At 43.7% G+C, this 22,747-nt stretch overlaps 1 protein-coding gene across 4 annotated transcripts in view; it reads right to left on the reverse strand.

Annotated features, from left to right (window-relative positions):
- Window positions 1-22,747, reverse strand: part of FOXP1 (forkhead box P1) — a 380,269-nt gene that overhangs the window by 185,546 nt on the left and 171,976 nt on the right. Inside the window, exon 1 of one of the 4 annotated variants that reach the window (XM_058845386.1) lies at window positions 116-247. The exons of the other annotated variants lie outside the window; for them this stretch is intronic. The gene's annotated coding sequence lies outside the window, so the exon portion shown is untranslated. Of the gene's footprint in view, window positions 1-115; window positions 248-22,747 lie in introns of those variants that run through there. 4 annotated transcript variants of the gene reach the window in all.

A 22,747-nucleotide genomic window follows, 5' to 3' on the forward strand; every position in this document is an offset into this window, starting at 1 on the left:
AAAAAGGGGGAAGCCTCCAGGCTCTCAAGTTAGGCACTGTGCAGTTTGAGGGTTTAATAAGGAAACAGAGCAGTTTCCAGAAAGGCAAGCTTTTGTGCTTCTTTTCTGAACCTACCTGTAGGACAGTAAATGGAGGGATTGGCCAGGGCAAGTGGTCGAGAGGAACCCTTGTGGTGCCAGCAAAGCTGAACCTGCACACCAAAATGCACAGGAATGCACACAGCATCTCCTGGGTGTAAGGTCAGCCCTCCATCACATCTGCCTGGGGAGAGAATGCCCTGATGGGTGTTTTATTCTTTGAAGAACCACTGCTGTTCAGCACCTGAATGTTTGCTGTGCTGCACTCTGTGTCACGAAGAGTACAACCCAGCACCAAATAAACCCACAACTGACACACATACAAAGAGTCAGAACTGACTCTTATCAGTGATCAATGGGCAGCTGAAAACTACTCCTCTACTAACAAGTAACATTTTCAAAGAGGTTCCTGAAAAACGAGTGTTTCTGTGACTGGCATCACTACAGCAGGGCTGCTGGAGGTCTTCACTTTCCCAACTGAGCATCACGGGCAACTTTGGGCATAGACAGCCCAGGTTAGTGTGCTGGATGAACACAGCAAAACACACATGAGCAACCCTCTGCTTCTAAGAGTTATACCTTAGGTCGGCAAGAAACAAGGAAAAAAACCTTGTCTGGCCCCAGAACATGACAACTAACTGGAGTCATCAAGCCCCAGGCCTCTGCCTGCTTCACTGAAAAGCAAACCCAAGTTTTCGTAACAGCTTTTGCTCCACGATGGATCATTTCTGCAGAAATCAGGACTCCAAATTTGACACCCACAAAAATCCCTTAGTTCTTAGAGACAATTTCATTTTAAATAGCTTATTTCCGTAAGCAGAGCATGAAGCAATTTCACTCAACCTGACAAATAACTAAGGCCAAGGATGCAGCATTTAAAATTCAGAGATAACTAAACAGAGGAAGAATTATATTTAGACATGATAGGAGTTGGAAACAGGTTCCCTTCCACTCTTACGCTGAAGCTAAACAGCCATGATATGATCAAACAAGTTTTCACTTTTGCCTTGTAAATAAAATCAAAGGGCAACAGTCCTTTTTCTCTGACGTCTGTAGTTAATAAAGAAAGAATAAACATTACCTACTCTTACATGAGAAGGGAGGAGGAGAGAACATTTCTTAATCTCTTTCCAAAGAGGATTAATCTACAGCATATTTCCACCCCAAATACTAATGAAACAAAATGCTTTTCCTGCAGTTTTCTGAAGGGGGTGTTCTATCAAAGCCTCTCATGTGAGTGAAGTTCACCTGAGAACATTTCCAAGCCTTCAGGTGCAGTGCCACGCCACGGAGCATCAGCTGCACGAGGGCAAGGAGAGCCTCCACCCTACAGGAGGAACACAAAAGCTCCTAACATTTCTTAGGGCACACATATCTGAGGGGTACCAAGTGCCTCACAACCACCAGTTAACTGGGGCTTACACCAGCTCCATAAAGCAGATAAGCTGTTACTGTTGGAGCTCGCAGGGCACAAGACAGAGCCCTGGTCCATGGCAGAGTTTAATGTGGGGCTGGCTGTGATGGGGCCAAGTGTGCAGGGAAGCATTTACTGGTTCCAAACAGCCTAGCTAGTGTGACTGGAAAAGACAAGGAGCTGGGATAAGGCACCCATGTCCCTTGCTGTGCCTCTGAGCCACTCGCCCACCCGTGGGAAGGGAACAGGATGAGGAAGCTATTTTCATCCCAAGTATCTGGAGCTTACAAACACCCGCTGAAAACGCAGTGCCTTATCAAAACAGGTGAGAGCCAATGCCAGCTGACGTTCCCATTCCTCTGAAGAACACAGCCACAAGATTGTTTTTTAAATTATTATTTTTGAGCAGAGTATTTACATGTCTGACTCTAAATAGGCTTTGGCATTTCTGCAAGCGGACCAAATGCATGACCTCACGGTCTTGAAGAGTGATGGGATCAGTCCAGCTGCCCTTGCCTTTCCTCTGGAAAGGCCTCTTTAGCGAGGCAGGCACACCCCTGGGAATGCTCTCAGGAGGGACAGGCCCTTACAAATACAATGTATTTTCTCCAAGGAACTAGGAAGGAAGAAAATAGCTATGGCAAAAAGGCTGAGGAACAAGAGGAGTGCCCAGGCAAGACCTGGTGAGGGGAAGTGAGGGTGAGTCCAGCCTGCAGAAGAGTTTACGTTCCCTTTGAAGAGAAATATTCAGGCTGTCAGGTAAAACTGAGAATCTAACCTGTGGGAGGACAGAAGATGCTACCTTGAAGAATCTGACTATTACAGGATTAACAGCTACGATCCCTCCCTCTGAGGACACCGAATGCCAAAATCTGGCCTGAGGGTTTTAGGTGGTGAGGTTTGTCCAGGCGTGTCGGCAGGAACTCTACAACATACAGAGGAGAAATATTGTCCAAACCTGTATTATCTAAACATAGGTGCCTTTAAAATACTAAATATTTCTTTTAGAGGATAAGAAAAGAGACAGAGGAATACGAAGCCAAAATACACACATTTCTTTTGGGAGTAAAACGTGCCCCTCAAACACTTGAATTCTACTGTACAATGTATTTATACCATGTTTAAGAAACATTTGTCAAGCATATAAAAACCCCCAGAAGTTCACTGTCACACAGCTTAATTCCCTATATTCTGCCTACATGCACATATAGGGCCAGTTTGTTAGGGGGTGGAGGTGTGTAGCAAAGCACAATCTAGCGAGACATGACACCATAACGGTGAACAATAAAAGCAAGCGCAGCATATGTGCTGGACATTTGGTGAAAATAACCCAGCCACAGCTCCAACTTCGGTACATTTCCCTGTGTGGAAGTTGGTAATTCAGTTTCTGCTCCAATTCAGCTCAGCCAACAGTTAAGTTGTTCACAACTCTCCCCTGATAATTATTTGGGAATTCTGAGATTATAGGAAATGTATCTTTACTTTTCAGCCCTCTTTTCATAGCAAGCTGAAATCTGGGGGGGGGGGTTTCTTCTTTTTTTCTCTTCATGTTCTGTTTTTTTTCTCCATCTAGAACCTAGGATTCTCCCTGGCTATAAGATCTGAAATAGTAGTAATAATTATATTTCCTATTTTATTACTTGTAATTTCCCCTTTGATCAGAATCCTATGCCATTTAACCACATTTATATGGTCATCCCGCACATGGGTTCTAAATAGAATGAATTATTTTCCAAGGGAAAACTGCAGGAGCTGGGTTTCCCTTTACTGAACACACATGGAATCCCATACATTTGGCACCAATTTAGGTTATTATCATTTCATTCCTCCTTTTTATATTTGTTTCACTGTAAAAGCAATATAAAGCTCCCCGTTCACTAGGAGCTGCTCACTCCTTAGTACTGCCCTCCCTCATCAAGCCTGTAGCACATTCACCCTGACTCAAACTCCTTTGCCAAAGGAGATACCAACAAACACGTGAAAATATCCCACAGCTGGAAGGGCTGCACTGCAGGTCTCAAAGCCTTGCTGATCATACACTACAAGCCTTACCCCAGTGTGAAGCCTAGGAAACTCTTCATGCACAGCTTTGTTGTTTGGCCCCAAGTCCAAGAGTTTGCAGAAACACAGGCGAGTCTCCCCAGCTGGCAGACTGCCTCCAGGTCAGGCTCTCTCACACAGGACCAGACTGGCTGCTCCATCTCCAACAGCTCTGGCCATGTCACCAAGCACAGAGCTGCTGGAGCCCTCCCTGCCCACGGCTGCCCCTTGCACACTGTTACCCTGCAGCAGAGAAGCACAGGGCCAGAGCATACTGCTCTCCCCCCCCGTGTAAAACAGAGGACCATTGCCTGGGGCTGTTTGGCTGTTAATAATGGTAAAACCCTGAAAGACTTCAGAGAACTCAAACAGAGCTGCTTTTGATTTAGGCCACGCACCTGAAAGCAGAACTTTTTCATTCATCTTCCTCAAAGTGATGGTCGCAGGAAACTACCTAAATAGCCCAGCTCAAGAATTTGCAGTTATCTGGAAAAAAGAACATGGTCTTTTGAAAGACCATCCTTAGAGTAAGTGTTTCATTTGAAGGAAAAACCAATGTGAAGTCAAATTCAAGACAGCCAGAAGCAGACACACGTCACAGGGAAGAGCTGGTGACACACCAAGGTGTTCCTACCTACACTGCTGCTCCCCATAGCCCCCAGGTGGTACAGGGATAGGTAACAGGAGCAAAAGAAGGGGTTTTATCTCTTAACAGCTTTGCCTGAGAAACTTCACTGCCTTGCTTGAAGCATGTTTGTTCTATGTATTTTCATCACATTGCTTTGTCCATTCAGCCACCTTAGAGAGGAAATTCACATCCTCCAGTCACAGGAAGAAATGCTGCTGGAAGAGTAGTGCATACAGCCAGAAGAACTAAAGGCTCACATATTAAAGAAACCCTGACAGCTACTTGACTTCCACTAATTGCCTTTTGTGTACGCCCAGGACCAGCAGCAACAGGTAGATTCACCTGGACTTCCAAAACATCCCCCTTTTCAGGATGCTCTCCAGGTGAGCCAGTTGCCTGCTGTTGGGAACAGCTGTAGGAGGCTCCCTCGTGCTGGAAAAGCAAAGCATCTGTAGGTGCTCCCCAAGCTTCTCATCACAGATACCTATGTACCATCTACAGCCACGACAAGATGTGTTTACAAATAAGAATAAACTGACAAAGTGTGGGAACAGGAAATCTTCACACTTTGAAACTTGAAGTCAACTTGCTTCAGTCAAACATGAAAAGGCAGCAGCTTCGGCACTTGGGGTAATTTCAGTGACAGACAACTGCTCTCCTTTAGCTACTGGTAAATACAATCACAAAATCCTAAAGCTTTTTCTCCAGATACCAATACCAGACTCAATGCTGAAAAACACTACAGAGATAGACATCAGAGGCCTATTTTTGTTTCTATGCCTTGACGCCCATGACTTTGATGGGGTTAGTATATTAACATATGATAAATTACTCTTTAATCTGTTGTAGTTATAATTCTAGAGACAGGTTCAGTGGCTTTGCTCTCAACCACAATTATTTCTGTAAAGAAACACTTGTTTTGCTGGAAAAGGGTAAGAACAAAGCAGTTTGTAAACAAAGCTGGAAAAAGAGAAATCCATCTCCCACAAAGCTCAAAATGCCTCGAAATAACTTTCTGCAGAGAGCTACCATTACCCAGGGTGAAAAACTTCTTTAAACCCAGCAATCCTGAATTACACAGAAATGCTCAAACAGGGCTGCACAGTACATCATCAGAACTGGTATAGCTTTTAATTTCCCACCTGATTGGGTTGAAAAGGTTCATATGTCGGAAAGTGTGGCAGGAGAAACTTACTGAAAATTGCAATCCAAGATCAGATTAAAGAGGGAGGATGATAAAGGTAAAATCTTCATAAATGAATTTCTTTATCCAGAATAAACTCAAAAGGTCCTGTGAGGGGAGGAAGGATATGTGTTTCATTAGGACAAAGAGAGTAGGAGAAAAACTATGCCTGAAACCTCTTTTGTGAAGACAACTCTTACAACATGATTTCTTTAAGGGCAACGTATTGAAATCATTTTGGAAGAAATATTTTTACCTCCTAAGAAGATTAACACTGAAGTTCTGCACAGCACACTGCAGCATGATTGCATCCATAAAGCACTAACAAGCACCAAAAGAGAGTCTCTTAGCCCACCTCCCAGTCCATCCTACTGGTATTGTCTGCTTGGGACAGAAATCCCTCCATGACACAAGAGAGATGCTCAGCATACTCATTCCTACAGAATCTGAAGACATGACAGATCCTTTGCAGCCAATGACATCCTAAAGCAACACATACATTAACTTCAGAGGGAAGACAAAGAGTTGAGCCACAGGGGTACTGCTAAAATAGACAAAATCACAAGCTCTTTTTAATGAGCTTTAGAAGCCAAATTTTTCCAGCATTATTCTAAAGAATTTCTGACTTTATGGAGTTTCTGGGGAGAGTGTGCATCACCCTGTGCTGTGAGAAACCATTTCTCTACCTGTTCCCTGGGTAGAGTCAGCTTGTACCCAGTTTTGCCAGCAACCTGTGCAGCTCTGGACTGTGAGCACAAAGGGCACAGCTGCTGGGTTTTGTCTCCTGGGTGTGCTCATGTATGAACCCTGTGTCTACAATGACAGCCTCAGAAAAGGCACTGAGGAGGCCTTTCCTTTTCGGGACACATTTTGCTTTGGAAGCAGACCCCAAGATTTGTCACTGCACACTGATGCAGTCCACCCAGAAGAAGCAGCCGGTAGATGTAACCTTCTTAGGTTTGAAGTTTCAGGTGAAAAAGGCTCTGTGAGAGCCAAGACCCACACTACACTCTGTGTTCATCTCCTTGGATGGTTTTCTTAACACCAGCCATGTGTAGAAGATGTGTACAAGCAGAACAGAAATCCTGCATGCCGGAGCAGCTGGTGGCCAGAGCAGTGGTCTTGTTGGGAATGATTCCTGGGGTTTTGAAACAGAAACAGGGGGTTCAACAGGGCAGGCACATCGCCATGAGGCTTCACCAGAGCACGGCCCCAGCCTGCACTCATGCATGGCCAGGCTCCCCTGGAAGGGCTGCTGGAAAACAAGATGGCATGTGAGAAATGCAGAACTGAAACCAAGTGTAGGTGACAGCCATAAAAACTGAAGTCTCATTAAATGCTGGCCAGGCGGTGAGATTGCACCCTCCCATCTGTTTGCTGCACACCCTGAAGGGGTGGAGGCCAGGGTGACGTGCATGCCTTGGAAATCAGCAGCTTTTACACTGTTCACCCAGGAAGTTATTAACTTGCATGTTTGTGGGCAACTGCACAAGCTATTTTTGGTCATGGGACCCTGTGTAAGGAAAGGATTGCAAGGTTTTAATAATGATCTTTAGTTAACTTGGTTACCCACACAACAATGGCTTTCTGAGAGGCCAACTGCTGCGAAAAACTTGAGACGGGCTTTACTTCCAGAGGTATTAAACTATGAAAATATCTAACCATAATAGTAAGCAGCTATAAAAAGAGCCCTGTTTATTTCACATGATTTCTTTGTACGCCACAGTGTTATGAGAATACTTCAGCTCAATGACAACATGGTAAATTGAAAAAGATTAACTATTGAAGTCAGCACTTACGCAGTTCATTTTTGTCTGCTGTTGGTGACTTTCCTTCTTTCAAAACCCAAGTTTTCACTAATACCAGCAGGCATAATATTTTTTTAAATTTGAATCTGCAATTAACCTGATATTAAGGTCAACTGATGTAAGGGCCATGCAAGGAGAAACTGGCGAACAAATAGAAAGAACAGAACTAATGCAGACTTCAATTCTGCACTGCTGTACGTCACACAGGTAGATCTGGAGCCCATATACCCAATATGAGAAATAATCCGGTATCGCACATCTCTATTATATTGCAAATTGTATCCAATAACTTTTCTGCAACAGTGGAGCATCACAGAATACCCTACAGAGAAGGTCAAATGTTGTACTACAGAGCTCTGATAGTGTCTTAGTTCATTCCTAAGAAATACCATGAGGCCTTACTGAAACCCTTTCACTATCAGGGTACACCAAGAGAAAGGGGGGAAAAATAAAGATTGCATTTCTTTCTGGGAAGACCTGCATGGCTCCACAGAGAGGACACTTCCACCCTTGTTAATCCCAGCTTCTTAAAGCAACACTCAGTAAGATAATGAATCCTTTAAATGTTACATCTTGTGTCTTGCATTATTGTGGTGCAGCAACTCTCCACATCAAACAGTCATCAGCACTATTACAAAGTGGGCTTATAAGAGACTGGCTGAAAAGGCGCTGTGTGAAAAGAAGTGGAAAATTAAAGCTGAAGCAGTCGAAGAAAGGGCTTAATTTACTGGCATGTACAGTATGCAAATGAGATTACTCTCAGCTTAACTGCATCATTTATGTCCATAATAACGGCATCATCATTACAGGGCTCAAATTAAATTACACCATAATTAGCATATCAAAGTGATTGGTTAAAGTTTAAAACAAATACCCAATTTTGTTAATGAACAGCTGTAATTGTCATGTACACTTCAATGAAAACTCCCTAAACAAATATATGTTTTAGAACAGAGAAAGATTTTGAAGCAGACAGGTCTGTGGCGGAGGTAAATTGCCTAAAAAAGAATGACACAGACTATTCTATTAATGTTAATATATGCTCATCGTTTTCAGGTAATAAAACATTCTATCAAAACAAGCCTTCTCTTCGTATTTTTTGCCTCTCAACTCCACCACCACACTGGCAAGTGTCAGTGGGGAGAGGTGATGGCCGTGCCCAGCCTGCCCCACGCATGGGACACACACAGCCCCCACCTACACACCAAGGGAGGAGGAGGAGGAGGAGGAGGAAGAAGATGAGGATGTCTCGCTAACTCTACCCTGTAGACCAGGGCTGGAGTAAGCTGATGACATGATAACACATCAGGCAGCCTACAATTCAATTTACTCTAATCTAATCACATCTACGCAGCAGTTCCAGAGGTGGAACTGCACCAGAGAAGTTTTTGCTGTTCTCGTCTCATTAAAATAAATAGGGAGGTGGGACCGGAGGGTTTGTCACTGTCAGCCTGGCTGCCTGCAACACATTTCCAAAGATCCATCACTGCACATGTACACAGCAAATACACAGTTAAAACACTCCTCAGGCAGAACAAGCTTTAACAGGGGAGCAGGTCTGCTCTGTGATAATTTAACAGTGCAGGTGAGCTTTACTATGCTTGGAGACCAGGCCAAAGGAGCTTGGTGTCACCTCACACACAGGGTAAAATAATCCCTCAACGTTCCCAAAAATGTTTACAGCGGTACATACTTGCTTATGTATTACCTAATATTATAGGAAACAACGTAGGGAAGTATATTTTGTGCTAAAATTGGGAATGCACTTTCAAATATACTTAACAAGGAAATTGAATGTCTTATTAAATCCGTATTATCAAAACACTGTTCAAAAATTTAAAGAAAGTAGCTTTTCATTTTATTCATCGAGGAATCCATTAAAGCCTAAGCTCTGAAGTAGTATGTAAATTATGTGCCTTTCAAGGTAGAGCTAGGGCAAATTCACTCCATCAACTAATGATGAACCTCATTATGTGCAGGGAGTATTCATAATGAGGAAACAAGCCACCCGCCATTCCATGTTCTAACATAAATCCCTGTAAAATGTGAATATCTCCACGTCTAATTAAAGGCTACTAATTCCTATCATCCCCTACAAGGCCCAAAAAGCAAAAACTAGAAATGTGTTTAAAAAGACACCCTTTGATTTTACAAAACACATTTATTTGTGTTTACCATTAGTGAGTTGCAATGTCTTTTTTTTCTAAGAAAAATAAATCCCAGTTTTATAGGACAAAAGTTTGCGGGGACAAAAGTTTATTTACATTATCTGACTTGGTCTTATATTTTAAAAAGAGTTTCTGATTAGCACAGGTCAGGCTGCACAGCTTAAGAGAAAAATAAATAAAAAGGCAGAGAAAAGAAATCTCCAGTAATATGTGAGAAATAATATTTTACTAAGGGTGAAAGGGGAAAAAAAAGAAAAGAACAGCTTTGCTATCCAGGTTTGCTCTGGAACTGAGACTTCCTAAAAAAAAAAATAAATCTAGAGATCCCATAATAACTGGAGAAAGCAGGCAGCAGAGACAGGAAGAAGGAGAGCCAATTAAGCAACCAAGTAGACAACAGGTATTTAAAAGATTTTTTGAATGATACTCAATTTAGGAAGAAGCTGCTTCCCTCCCAAAATCCCATAAGAATTAGGGATTGAAGACAACGCTGCTTAATGCAGGCTGGAAGAAAAGTGCTCTTCCACAGACTTACCTAGATTTGATATTTATACCTACAAGCGCAGCGTCCGCTCCTACGATCAAAACCACATTTCTTATTAAGTTACATAATACCCATCCTATGCATCGCTGTGAATTCATTTGCTCCTGCACTGAATTATGGATCTGCTCTCTGTACTTCCCGGCATAGAAGTGGACAGGTTTGCCGACTCCCCTGAACGGAAGACGCATCACTGTTTCTTTTTCACTGCTCTGTATTAATATTTTCCTACGGGTTCAAAACAAACCGAGAAGCACAGCAAAACCTGAGAGCATTTCAGTTTGGAGGAGAAGAAAATCATCCACTGAAGCTGAGCAACATATAGGCTTAAAAAAAGAATAAAAAAAGAAAAATGATGGCATAAAGGGCTGGTTTAAGCAATGTGATAACTCCTTGCAGGGCAGGGAAGCACTTGAACAGTCGCAGAAAAGGCTGTGGTACCTTCAGATTATGTCAACCGAAAAGTTGAAATCCTCGTGTAAAAATACCCCGCACGTTTCATCCCTAGAAAAGCTTATTTAGAATTCATAGAAATTCATAGCCGCTAAGAGGAATATGTGCTCATAAAATCACAAACGCAAAAAAAAAAAAAAAAAAAAAAAAGAAAAATATTTAAAAGAATAAAATAGAGCACGCAGATTAAAGTATTTCAGCGACGCAAATTTTCTAGAAATAGCTGGGCATTTTACAGGGGGAGGGAAGGAGTGGGGGGGGAATCCGGCTTCCTCAAGTTGCATAAAAATAAAACTACGCCGCGCCGCGCTGCTCCCCTGCCCGCCCCGCGCTGTGCCGGTGGGGTGGCGGTGCCGTTCGCTTTTTTTTTTTTTTCCCCCCCCCCTCTTTTTTTTTTTTTTTTCCGCCTTTTTTTTTTTTTTTTTTTTTTTTTTTCCCCCTCTCCCTTCTCCTTTTAGGTCAACCAGTCATGCACTGGGAAAGACAACCCTCCAAAAATAACTTGTCCCTCCCCCGGAGCGCGGAGTTGAACAACCTACCTTTGTTCTGGCGCGCTGCAGATAAGAAGCGGCTCCGCGGCGGGAGCTCCGCGGCCGCGGCGCGGGGCGGCCCGGGGGGCTCGGCCCGGCGGCTCCACCTGGCAGCGCTGCGCGGCCGCGGAGCTCCCGCCGCGCCCCGGCCGGCCCCGGCCGCGGGGGGATCCGCGGGAGCCGCCCCCAGCCCCGCCGGCCACCGCGCAGGTTACACACACGGCGGGGGCCGGGTGCCGGGAAAGGAAGAGTTCGGCAGGATTTATTTGACACTTATTTTCCGGGCAGCCCTTTTGTGGAGTTGCGCCGTTTGTTTCTTATTGTCTGAGCAGCAGTTGGAAGCGTCTCCCCGAGGGGGCCCCTCAGCCCGGCTCGGCCGCTTTGACAGGGAGGTAACCATATTAGGATGTGTATGGCAAAGTAAACAATAACAGAGTTGCAATGAAATGGAATTTTTTTTTTTTTCTTCCCCCCCCACCCCCCCGCTAATGGTGTTGGTGTCAGTCCTGTTTTTAGCCTCTTCCCACCAGTTTTGTTTTCTAGCTTAAACAACCCATCTCTTAAAAAAAAAATTAAAAAATAAATATTAAAAAGAAATAAAAATAATTGAGAGGCAAATGGGGGTGAAGGGGAGAGGCAAGTGGTACCAGCTTCCCAATTGCTCACCGCGAGGCTGCTGGAAATGCTTTGGGTCGCAGTGGGGAAAGGGGGGGGGAGCACTTTTAATATCCAAATAAAGACATGTCAGTTTCATAATTGGGGGAAAAAAACCAATAACGCTCGCATGCATTGCAGAGACCCACAGCCGAAAAAAGGGGGTTAGGAGGGATGGGAAGGACAGGCACTAAAATTGCAATTTTGAAAGCAGGGGTCAAGTGGAGTAGAAAAGTCCAGTCGTGTTTTGCACAATCACAGCGAGCTGGTGGGATGAGCTAAGTTGTGCAAACCCCTGCAAGTCTGCTGGCTTTAAAGCTTTGAAATTGCTGCTTTTACAGGATAATGCACTTTAAGCAAACTGTAAAATGCAGGTGTCAAGTTAGTCGGTTTAATCAGAAACAGAGCTCAGAGCAGCCGCCATGCAAAGGGTCCCCTACCAGCACAGTCGAGAGAAAAGTTCTGCAGCAAGAAAACACTCTAAACCAAACAATATTATTTTAATGCTTGAATTCCACATCCTAAGCAAATCACCACGAACAAGTGTAGCATCTCCTGACACCGAGGGACGAGGCAGCCGCTGGCGAGCGCAGCGTGCGGAGTCTCAGCACTACAGCCAGCCTGCCAGGGAATCACAGCTAGAAGATGAAACAAGTTTACACGTCTGGGTGGCTGCGGATGGGGGCAGCTCTCTGGTACAACAGTCCAACATGAGCTGTTCGCACCGCCAGCGAGCATCCTCCGTCGAGCAACAGCCGGCAACATGGAGCGCGCCTCTGGGAAGGGCTGACAGGAGAGCGTGGATGCTCTGCCCGTACCAGGCACCGCCGTGATAAGACACAGCACGAGGAGAGGTTCAAGGTAGATAGGCAAACAAAGTTGCTATGAGATCACGCACTTAATTTAGAACAAAGGCAACGTTTCTCTGACAAATATATTGCACACTTACCCTGCCAAGTTCGCTTGTATTCGGCTAATCCGCAGCAATCAGAACATCAGTGTTGACATCTAATGGTACCTACAAGCATCTCTCTGCCTTTCCACATGGCGTAACCCTGCTCCGTTAACACGCTCTAAATTTTTCAACCATCTTGTTTAGCCTAAACATCTATGAAATTACACACTCATCTGTGCTGCGTGTGCGACCCCCCCAACAAAAAAAAAAAAAAAAAACTTAACATGCTGATACCAAAATCAATAAATCACACGACCAAGTAGCAGTTCAAAAGTTCAAAGACATGATGGCCAGTTCACTACATCGCAGCACTCAACCAATAATAACTTGACTCCATCACTCCTCATAGTATAGACAATTTCATGGCATCATTTTCATTAGCCTGTCTCACTGAAAATTGCTAGCTATTTATGTATACGCTAAAATAAATTAGCCATTTCATCGAGCACCGTGATTCTTATAAAATACATTAACACAATACTCAATTTTCCAGTTGGAGTAAATAAATAAATCAATAAATTCAATACAGAGTAATTTTTATTTTTTTTCTATTGTGGAGCTTCAGCTCTCAGCATAAGTGTTTTTATTAGGTTTATTTGTTTCAATAAAAATTGAAATGGGACAGTGATCTTAGCAGTAAGATCTGGGGGAAAAAAAACAACCCAGCCCTATCTAATATTAAGAAAGTATGCTGTGCAGTTCAGCCAACTGGTAATACATAATTTTTGGTCAAAAATCATTTTCATTACAGTTATTAAACCACCTCTCAATTTTGAAGTGTTCTTATCTTGCCTCATGCATTCTCCAGCCCAGCAAGAAGCCCCTGGGCTCCCTTGGAGCAGGTTCTGATCCTACCCAGCCCATCCTGCTGGGCAGGGGGCAACCCCGTGGAGCTTCCATGGGGACAACTGGGATGGAAAAGTTACCAGCACTCATATTCACTATTTTTAAGCACTCACAGAGTATAAGATTTAGCATGATGTTTGATATCAAGGATAACGCAGGACAGAAGGATAAGGCAGGACAGGAGGATGAGGAAATGTGGGAGAAGAGTTCATGGACACCCCAAGAATTTGATCCTTGAAGGCGGCTGTTGTGTCTGGCCCTTTAGGGCTGTGTTGCCCTATAAGCCATGGCCAGTAGATCACAGGCTGCTGGGTAGTGACATCCTGCAGTGCAACTCGGGGCATCCTTTGGGGACCTCATTTGAGCCTTACGACATCTCATGCTCTAGAGAGATGCACCCAAGAGTCTGTTCCCCTGCCTTGGGTCAAATATCCATCACATCAGGGGCTGGGCAATGGGACAACTCAGAATCTGGCCCTGCAAAGCACTCATGCATAGACAGGAACCTGGACTGTCTTGCACCTCCTGCTACTGTAGCCTCAAAGCAAAGGAGACCCACCAAGCCCCCCAGCAGTCTCCTCATCCTTTAAAACAGCACTTCTCTACAAGTCTAACACTTCCACTGCAAACCACAGCCTCCAGCTGCTCAGCAGTGAGGACAAGAACCTGTAAGGACAAAACCAAATAAAATATACCCCTTGTGACATGAATTCAGTCTTAGCAGTGAAAAAGCCAAATGCATTAACCAACACACAGCATCTAAGCCCATAATGGATCAACATAATTCCTTTAGAAAGTCTGGATGTGAATAGCACACTGCAAACTGCTTGGTGCTAACAGGAGGGTACTTTTTGTTCATATTCACTCTTTAACCTAATCAGAAGAAAAGTAAATATCAGGTCCAATTTTAATGACTGACTATAAATAAAAGCTTTTATGCAAAATGCACGGTTTGCAAAGATAACGATTTTAAGGATGATGTCACTAGTGACCTACTGAACTACATGGCACATGTCAGACAGACGTCTGTTTCTTAAATTGCAGTAATAAATTAGTAGCCACAGAATCTGTTAAGAAAACGTGAAAAGAAATGCTTTCTATTCAGATAAAAGTTTAACAATTGTTTCAGTTTGGGTTCATGAGTTAAGGTTACTATTGATGGGGGGACCAGTGCAGGCCCAGCTTCATCTGCCTCCTCTTCCTCCAACCCCTGTGCAGCATTACTTCACCCCAGCTGGATCCAAGACTAACACACACTGAACTTTCCTCTAACTTTACACTGATTGAACTATTAGTATTTTAAAGTATGATACTTGTACAGGTATCACCACTAACACCACCCAACATACCACATCCCATCCCAATTACCTTTTTTTCAGTGAATTTGACAAATTTTAGCCATTTGTACTGAAGTCTGCCCTTGCTGAGCATTCTGCCACAATCCAAATTCTGACAAAAAAAAAAAAAAAAAAAAAAAAGAGAAGAATCCAAAACTCCTGAGGGTACTCTGAAAACAAGGAACATCACTGATCTACCACGGTGAGCAACTCCAACCACCACGTCTCTGAGAAGTTACCAAGCTCCCACGTGCTGGAGCACAGACATGAAAACAGGCAGGTAAAAGACTTCAGTGGGAGGCAGGCACCATTCCCCACCTACTGCCTCATCCTCTTCCTCTCTGCCCCCAAGCCCAGGGACAGGCAGGGGTACAGGAAGCCACCTGATTTGAATAGAGAAGAGACATGGCCAGCTCGGAAGCAGGAAAACGAGCAGACAGGGACAAGAAAGCCAGAGAAATGAACCATGACTGCCTGAGCATGTCACCTATCTCATACTGAGGGTTGCTTACATTTTTTGGCCAGTACAGGGATCTACAGAATTTTGTTCATTTCTGAGCATTTTTGGAGACCTGTAGCTTGGCCAATCTGAGCTCAGGATGTACACATATATCCAAAGCAAAATCCTGGACTTAAGTGTGCCCTCCCTCCCCATTTCCACATTTTAGCCCTAAAACATAGAAACTCCTAAAGCTGTTTGACTAACTGGTGTTTTGTGTTCTCACTCAGCCAAGCAACATCTATTTCACTAATCCTAAAGAAATCCTAAAAGAAAGAGCTGCCAAGGCCTTCGTGGAAAGTTCTGGATATAGAAAACTTCAGTCCAACTGGATTGGCTTTTAGTCATAGTGTGAATACAGGGCTTTTCAATGGGAGGTGTGGGTCTCTAGTTTTTCTTTTTAATAGAAACAACATCAGCCACTTCCTTGTGTCAGTAAAGAAAGTAGAAATTACTTTTTTTTTCCCTAATGCTATTTTGCTGGTTTCCCTTGAAACATCAACTTTGTCTTCTCACCTATCATCCCAGGCAGAGCACTGGTAAAAAAAGCTTTATGTAAAAAAAAAAAACCCATATGCAACACAACTGTGTAATGAGCCCCACACAGGAGGGAGTAATTCACTGCCAAGACTTCTCAAACCAAATAGGTCCATTTGGCACATTGCCTTTTTCTCCTTTCAAACCCCAAAATGGGATGGGAAGGGATGGGATGGGAAGGGAAGGGAAGGGAAGGGAAGGGAAGGGAAGGGAAGGGAAGGGAAGGGAAGGGAAGGGAAGGGAAGGGAAGGGAAGGGAAGGGAAGGGAAGGGAAGGGAAGGGAAGGGAAGGGAAGGGAAGGGAAGGGAAGGGAAGGGAAGGGAAGGGAAGGGAAGGGAAGGGAAGGGAAGGGAAGGGAAGGGAAGGGAAGGGAAGGGAAGGGAAGGGAAGGGAAGGGAAGGGAAGGGAAGGGAAGGGAAGGGAAGGGAAGGGAAGGGAAGGGCCTGTGCACTGCCAGTCTGTGTGGAGACTCTCTGCTCCAATGCTCAGAAAGATTTCTCTCCCAGCAGAGCTCCAGAGGAGCCTGAGCTTATGATAAGCAATGGCATACTTAACAGTTACATGTTACCGTTCATGATAATGCAATATTTCATTTGGGTGATTTAGAAGTCCCTCTTGACCAACTTACAGTGAGACACCAAACGCTTCATCAATCACAACCATTTTTATTCACAATCCAGTGCAAAAACTACAGGGAGAGTTGAATTTTCAGCAACTCATTGGGGAGGGGATTGCTACTAGCTCTGAAAATCCTCCTATCTCACCAATTTTTATGTTAGATTCAAATATATTTTCTTTCTAAGCAGCATTCCATTTTCCTGCCTCTCTCTGCCGTGTTTCTTATCGTGGCAGGGTGAAAGAGTATCCAATTTAATATCTGTTTTGCAGGACAGGAGATTTTTTCATATCTTATGCACTAAGGAAAGCTGCAGGGGATGGCTTAGCAGGCTGAGCATCACGTTTTAAATACCTAGACTCCCTGGAACCACAGATCCCATCAGGTCGACTGAGCCCTTCATGTTTCTGGGGCAGATAAATTAAGTGTCACGCTGTTTATTTTGTCGGGGTCTGCAGTAAAGGTCCTGTCTGTTCTGCATGGAGCTGCAGGTTAAAGTCTCATGGTTAAGACACAGCACCAGGTGCCACCTTGATCTCACTAACTCTAATGACAATTCTGCTATTTCTGTTAAGAGAGACAATCCCAAAGTGATCTGCTCCCAAAACTTGCTGTAACGTTACTGGAAATTATTCAATGGCTTATCGGCCTCGGTTTTGGTGACTGTTAAACAGAAAAAAAAATACATCTACACCCCCCCCCCCAGATGTTTAATTCATAAGTTATACAAAACTGTCAGATCTATGGATGACAGAAGAGAGATATTCATCATTTTTACAGCCTGATTTCTGTGGCTGGAGGTAACCCTATGTTTCTGCAAAGTCATACCCTCTTCCCACTCCTCTGCACCACACGATAGCAGTGGCTGAGCCCATTGACATTAATGGCTCACAACAGAAGCCTTTTAGAAAGAAATCACTGGAGAGGAGGAGTACAAAATAATCAGGAAAGACAAAATATTAAGAAGAATCACAAAAGTCACAGCTCTGATGGCCAGTTGTATAGAGATCATGCATGCTCACAAACACAAAAAACCTCCTCAAACCCAGACACCTAAGAGAGGTCTCTCTATCTCCAAAAGGTCTGATTCATGGGGAACAGACTCAGTGTTGAAGAGAACAGGATGCTTTGAAAAGGGTAGCTGTAAATATGCACTTGGAACCTATTTCTGGCCTTACTCTCTGCTTTGCAGCTGCCATTATTTTACTGGATATGGCTACACAGAAGATTCTGGGAAAGGTGGGCGAAGGGAAGTAAAATATAAAGATAGAAAAAAAAATACAGTTCTTCAAAATAATTTTCCTTTTAAGCAGAAATTAAGCAGAAAAAATATTTCCTTTTACACTGTTTAGGAAAAGAACTGTCTTCTGATTTGTTTCCACAACAGCTGACAATACACATTCCCTGCTTTGGGTACCAGAAATAATCATTATCACTCTTAAAATGTATGTTATGATGACGTACCAGAGGTTAAACGTGGCTGTTGGCTTTACTGGCTGCAATTCTTTCTCAGGTGGTTTAGCACAACTCCCACATTTTTCTTCCCAAACTACCCAAGAACCTGCTGGAGCCCCAGTCTACAGACATTGTTAGGATTAAGTAAATGAGATAAGAAAGACTCTTTCAGCTCTATTTACACATAGTTACATTCAAACTGTTTTTTGATGGAGTTTGGCTACCAGAGAACATGGTATCAAAGTGATTTTTGAAAACATCTCATATTGAATCTAAGACATTCTAAGACACTGTTTGTATTGCAGAGGGGAAAACTCCATCAAAGCAAGGAACCAGACAAATAACACTGGGTAGGGCCTGTTTTTATTGCTGTGTTTGGTGCATTTGTTTCTAGAGGCAGGGCAAAGATCCTTAGAAATGGTGATCAAGATATTCCCTGTCAAACCAAACCAAACCAAACCAAACCAAACCAAACCAAACCAAACCAAACCAAACCAAACCAAACCAAATCCAACCCAACCAGCAGAATCTGCTACAAAGAACAAAGACTTTGCCCCAAATCCATCTATTGATCCTGGAACCTCAGTGTCCATAAATTTTCACTGTCTTGGTTAAGGATGTGCAGGTCTGCCCTACATACTCCAGCTCTGGCAGGGGACAGAGCTAAAGGAGGAAAAAATAAAGGAAGGTCAGGCAGTGGCTGTACAATAAAATAAACCAATTAGCACTGCTTTGCCTCCAAAACTGCTTTGAAATAATTAGTGCAGCACCTTGTTTGCTTGAACTTTAAAGTAAGTTGGACAAGAACGTAACTCCTGACCAAAGTCCTATTCCCAACAAAGGCCTTGCAAGGTGGCTGGCTGGCAGGTGTGTCTCCAGACTCACAGAGAATCATAAAATCCTTACGGAGCAGGGGTGGGAGGAAGAAGATGGAGGCGCACTGCTCTCCCACACACTCATCTCTTGGCCCCAGGGACAGAGTCAGCCTCGGAGCTCAGCCCTTCCATCTTCCCTGCCTTGGTCTAACGAGATTCCCTCCATATTCCCATCTGCCCTCTTTGTGCTCTTTGCTGAGCAGAACACAACTGGCCCAAAGAGGTGCCAGCTGCCCGAGGCACCGGCAGCTCTTTTATCACACAGGCAAATCCTTCATGTCCAGCACGTCCCCGAATGCACTGAACCGCGTCCGGAGAGCCTGGATACAGGTCCCAGCCCAGGGAGTGAAGCAGAAAAGATAATCATTGGCCTTGACTCCAAGCTCCTGTTTCAGTGTTTCGAGTCACTAGTGGTCAGCAAGGAGACTTTCAGATGTGCTGGGGTGCTCAAATGGAAAAAGCTGGAATGAAAAGCAGGAGTCAGGGCTGTGCCTCCTGCTATCCCCAGGGTGAGCCAGGGTGCACTCCCTGGCAGTGGGCTCCCAACAGGGCTCTTTGATGGCTGGTCACACCCGCTACTTCAAATCAACAAGCAAACCAAAGTGAGAAATGGAAAGGACAAGGTGAATTGTAGATGAAAGTGAAATATCCCTCCTCTCTATCAGCTCTGAGGGGTAAAGGATGAAACAGGATGAAACTGGTTTTGGTTAAAGCTGTAAAAGAATTGCAGGGAGAGAGCACTTACAGAGAAATGTATTTTCATGTAAACTTTTATGCGCCCATCCCTTGTAGCTGGACATCAGGGAGGATGTTAATAAACATCATCAGGGGGAGAAAAACACAGTAAAAAAAGAAAATCAGACTACAAACCCATCTTTTTCCAAGATGTTCAAAATAGCTTTGCAGCTATATACTGCGGGGAGCCGAGCACACTCAGATACAAGTTTGCATCTTAAACGTAAGCGCACATACATACAAACAAGGTTTTGCAGATATTTGTTAGCTGTACTACAAGATTTTCCAGGGCTGGTGCTGCAGCTTATGTTACCATGCTTTTATATAGCTGCAGATCAGCCCCCTAAGAAGCAGCCTTGGAGAGAAGCTGAAATAGTGACAGTTTGTGTTGCTGGGGATATTTCTGAGACGCAGTTGCTGTTTACTGTGTTTCTATTTCCAATCAAGCTGCAAAGTCCACCCATAAAACATGAGGAGGCATTTCTTTGGGTGTGGGACAGTGTAACACGCACGCAAGGAAGACCAGCTCTTCAGCTGCTCCACCAAAATACTCTTAGCCCTATCTGCAGCAGAGCATTTGGCCCATGAAAAAGAAAACTATAGCCAAAGTCCCCAGTTACAAAGCTTCTCTCAGTATATATTTATGCACAAAGCTCAAATAATTTAATACCACGCCTCACTAATCATGTGAATGCACAATTCTTGCAGGGGCAAATGGTTCTTTTATCTCATGCACCTCTTGCTCTTGGCTGGAAAAGGTGCCTCAGAATCTTACTGGCACTTTTAAAGGTGGCACCTACCTATCTGTGGCATATACAATGCAGTGTGACTCATTGTAGGCTCCCCAGGAGAGATTAACCCACCCTACAAGGGGTCAAAAACCAGTCCTAATGATGGCAAATCACAGCACGTGGCCAACTGGACAACTTCCACTTCAGAGGGGAAATTAGGTGATACACGCTGGAGTGTGTTCTCCCTACACTCCTGTTGCCCTGTTAATGCTAATGATTGTACAAAGTGTGAGAAAAATGCTACAAACCCCTAAACCAAAGGAAGATCGGTCAAGAATATGCAAAAGCATATGGAAAGGGATCTAAAGAGTATTTCAACATAACACAGTTTTCTTCCTTATTCCTTTCTTTACTTAAAAGCAAGAGGCGTGCAGGACTGCAAAAACATACGATTTGCCAACAAATGTACAAACTACAGCTCATGAAAAATAGTGAAATGTAGACCCAAAATCTGAGGCCAGTGCAAGTTCATAATATGAACTGAAGATCAGAAAACTGGCTCCTAAAGTAAGAAAAAAAAGAACATCGATTCCATTTTTTTCTAAGAAAACCATTTCCTACCAACTTTGAAAACAAGAATGCCTACAGTGATCTGGGCTCTCTGTGATGGTTTTGGCTTGGCTCCCTTGCCCCTCCTCAGCTGCGTGGCCAAATGTGAGTCTAACCATGAAGTTCAGAGAGTTGTGTTCTTCTTAACCTTCCACTTCATGCTTCCAAGTTTAGACTGCAGTAAAACAGCCTTTCAGAAATTTCTCTTATCCTTCATTACTTCTAAGGTGAGAGTTTACATTTCAGCCCGTACCTGTGATGCCAGACTACTGCAGAAGCACAACACTGAGTTAATATAATGGGGTTTAGCCTTTTTCTACTTTTCCTTAGATTTTTAATTTATTTTTCAGAACGACTACAAGAGCAGCTCAGTGGCTCTGAAAGTGCCATAAGCTCTTGCCCGAATTTTGATGCCTAGACACGAAATGAAATCCAGATCTCTTGGATGCAAGATTTGCAACAGCAACTTGCAACTGTCCGTTGTGGTGGGGAAGCATCATGACTAATTATTACCTTCATTAAACACCCAGTGACGAGTCCATGCTGTCACCACACGTCCCACCAACGCTCGTGAGTATGAAAAGAGATGGGGTGAGAACTGAAAGTGCCCTGATTGCTCCTGAAAAACGATTCTCCTTCCAACCAGCTGCTCTTCCAAGCCACAGGACGCTTTCCAGCGTGGTTATGAGCTCCACCTCAGTCTGGGCTGGTCAAGATGAATCTTGCCTTTGAGCAAGCAAGAAAAATTCACAAGGGAGAAAATCAGATTTGGAAACTAAACGTTTTGTAATCTCCTGCCATGCAATTTGGCTTGCAGGCAAACTTCCAACCCTTTCAATAGCAAAAAACCAGACAAACACACTGTCTTCTACCATCTCCTGGTATATTAAGGCCAGAGTGTGATGTGATACCACACACATTTAAAAAGCTGTACAAGCTGAAAGAAGTGATGCACCCATTCACAGTGGTAGAGGAGACAGCAAACATAGCACACAGAATCAAACAGAGCCAAAAGAACCACTTCTCTTACACAAATTTATCTTCTCATGCTCCCTTGCCAAACTGGACATGGCTTTCCTGGCACAAGGAGCACCTGGGTGATCTCAGCTGCTGCCGAGGTGATTCTCCACAGCAGGAGAACCTGGAGCATCCAACCTTTGGCCAAAGAAGGGCACAAGACAAGGATAAAAGAAACACCATCAAAGCCAGCCAGCAGGGCCGAGCATACGAGCGGCTCTGGGTATGGCTGGGTTATTGCACTGCTCTTATCAGCACACAGGAGTTCAAGGTCAGCCTTGATGCACTCACTGAAAACTGACACTGCCTGTGTCCTGCAGTCAGCATGCCTTCAAACCAAGGCTCCCAATTATTAGCAGTTATTTTGTTTATTATTGTGGGGCCTCAGGAAAAACAGAAAAGGAGCCCCATTGTGCTCAGCGTCGTACAGAAATGCTTAATTAGCCCCTTCATAGGTTCTTCCCTTCAGTTGCTTTTAAACAAGATATTTGCAAATATAAATAAATTCAAATTTCAGAACCCCAGAAATCAGTTCCCTGGAATTTGCATCCATAAACAATTAACATGAACTCGCTTCCCCAAATTTCAGCTGTACACCAAACACTTCACTCTTTTACTTTAAGAAAAAAATATTCTAAAATATTGGTCCTTGAGGTGTAAACAGACTTCTGTTGTTCAATTAAAGGCTGGATATAACCTCAGATATTCTCTGAACTATGTGAAAGTTGCAAAACTGTTTGTTTTCTGTTGCTTCTCTCCTCAAACTAGTCTTTATGTATCAACAACATAAATGACACATGTAGAGGAATATTCACGAATTGGAAAACCAAATTAAGAGATGAGTTTTTACTCAGTAAAAACTGATCTCTGAAATGTGAAGCTGTGCTGCAATCTTGTGAGTTCAGCAGAACAATGAAACCATCTCACAGATGAGTACCAACACTGTCACAGTCACAGAAATAAATGCAGGAAAACACAAACAAAATTTGTGAAGGAAAAGTAAAACCTCAGATCTTCCACTTTCTCTGGAGGTATCTG

The sequence above is a fragment of the Poecile atricapillus genome, chromosome 9, assembly GCF_030490865.1.
Source record: "Poecile atricapillus isolate bPoeAtr1 chromosome 9, bPoeAtr1.hap1, whole genome shotgun sequence".
Taxonomy (NCBI): Eukaryota; Metazoa; Chordata; class Aves; order Passeriformes; family Paridae; genus Poecile; species Poecile atricapillus.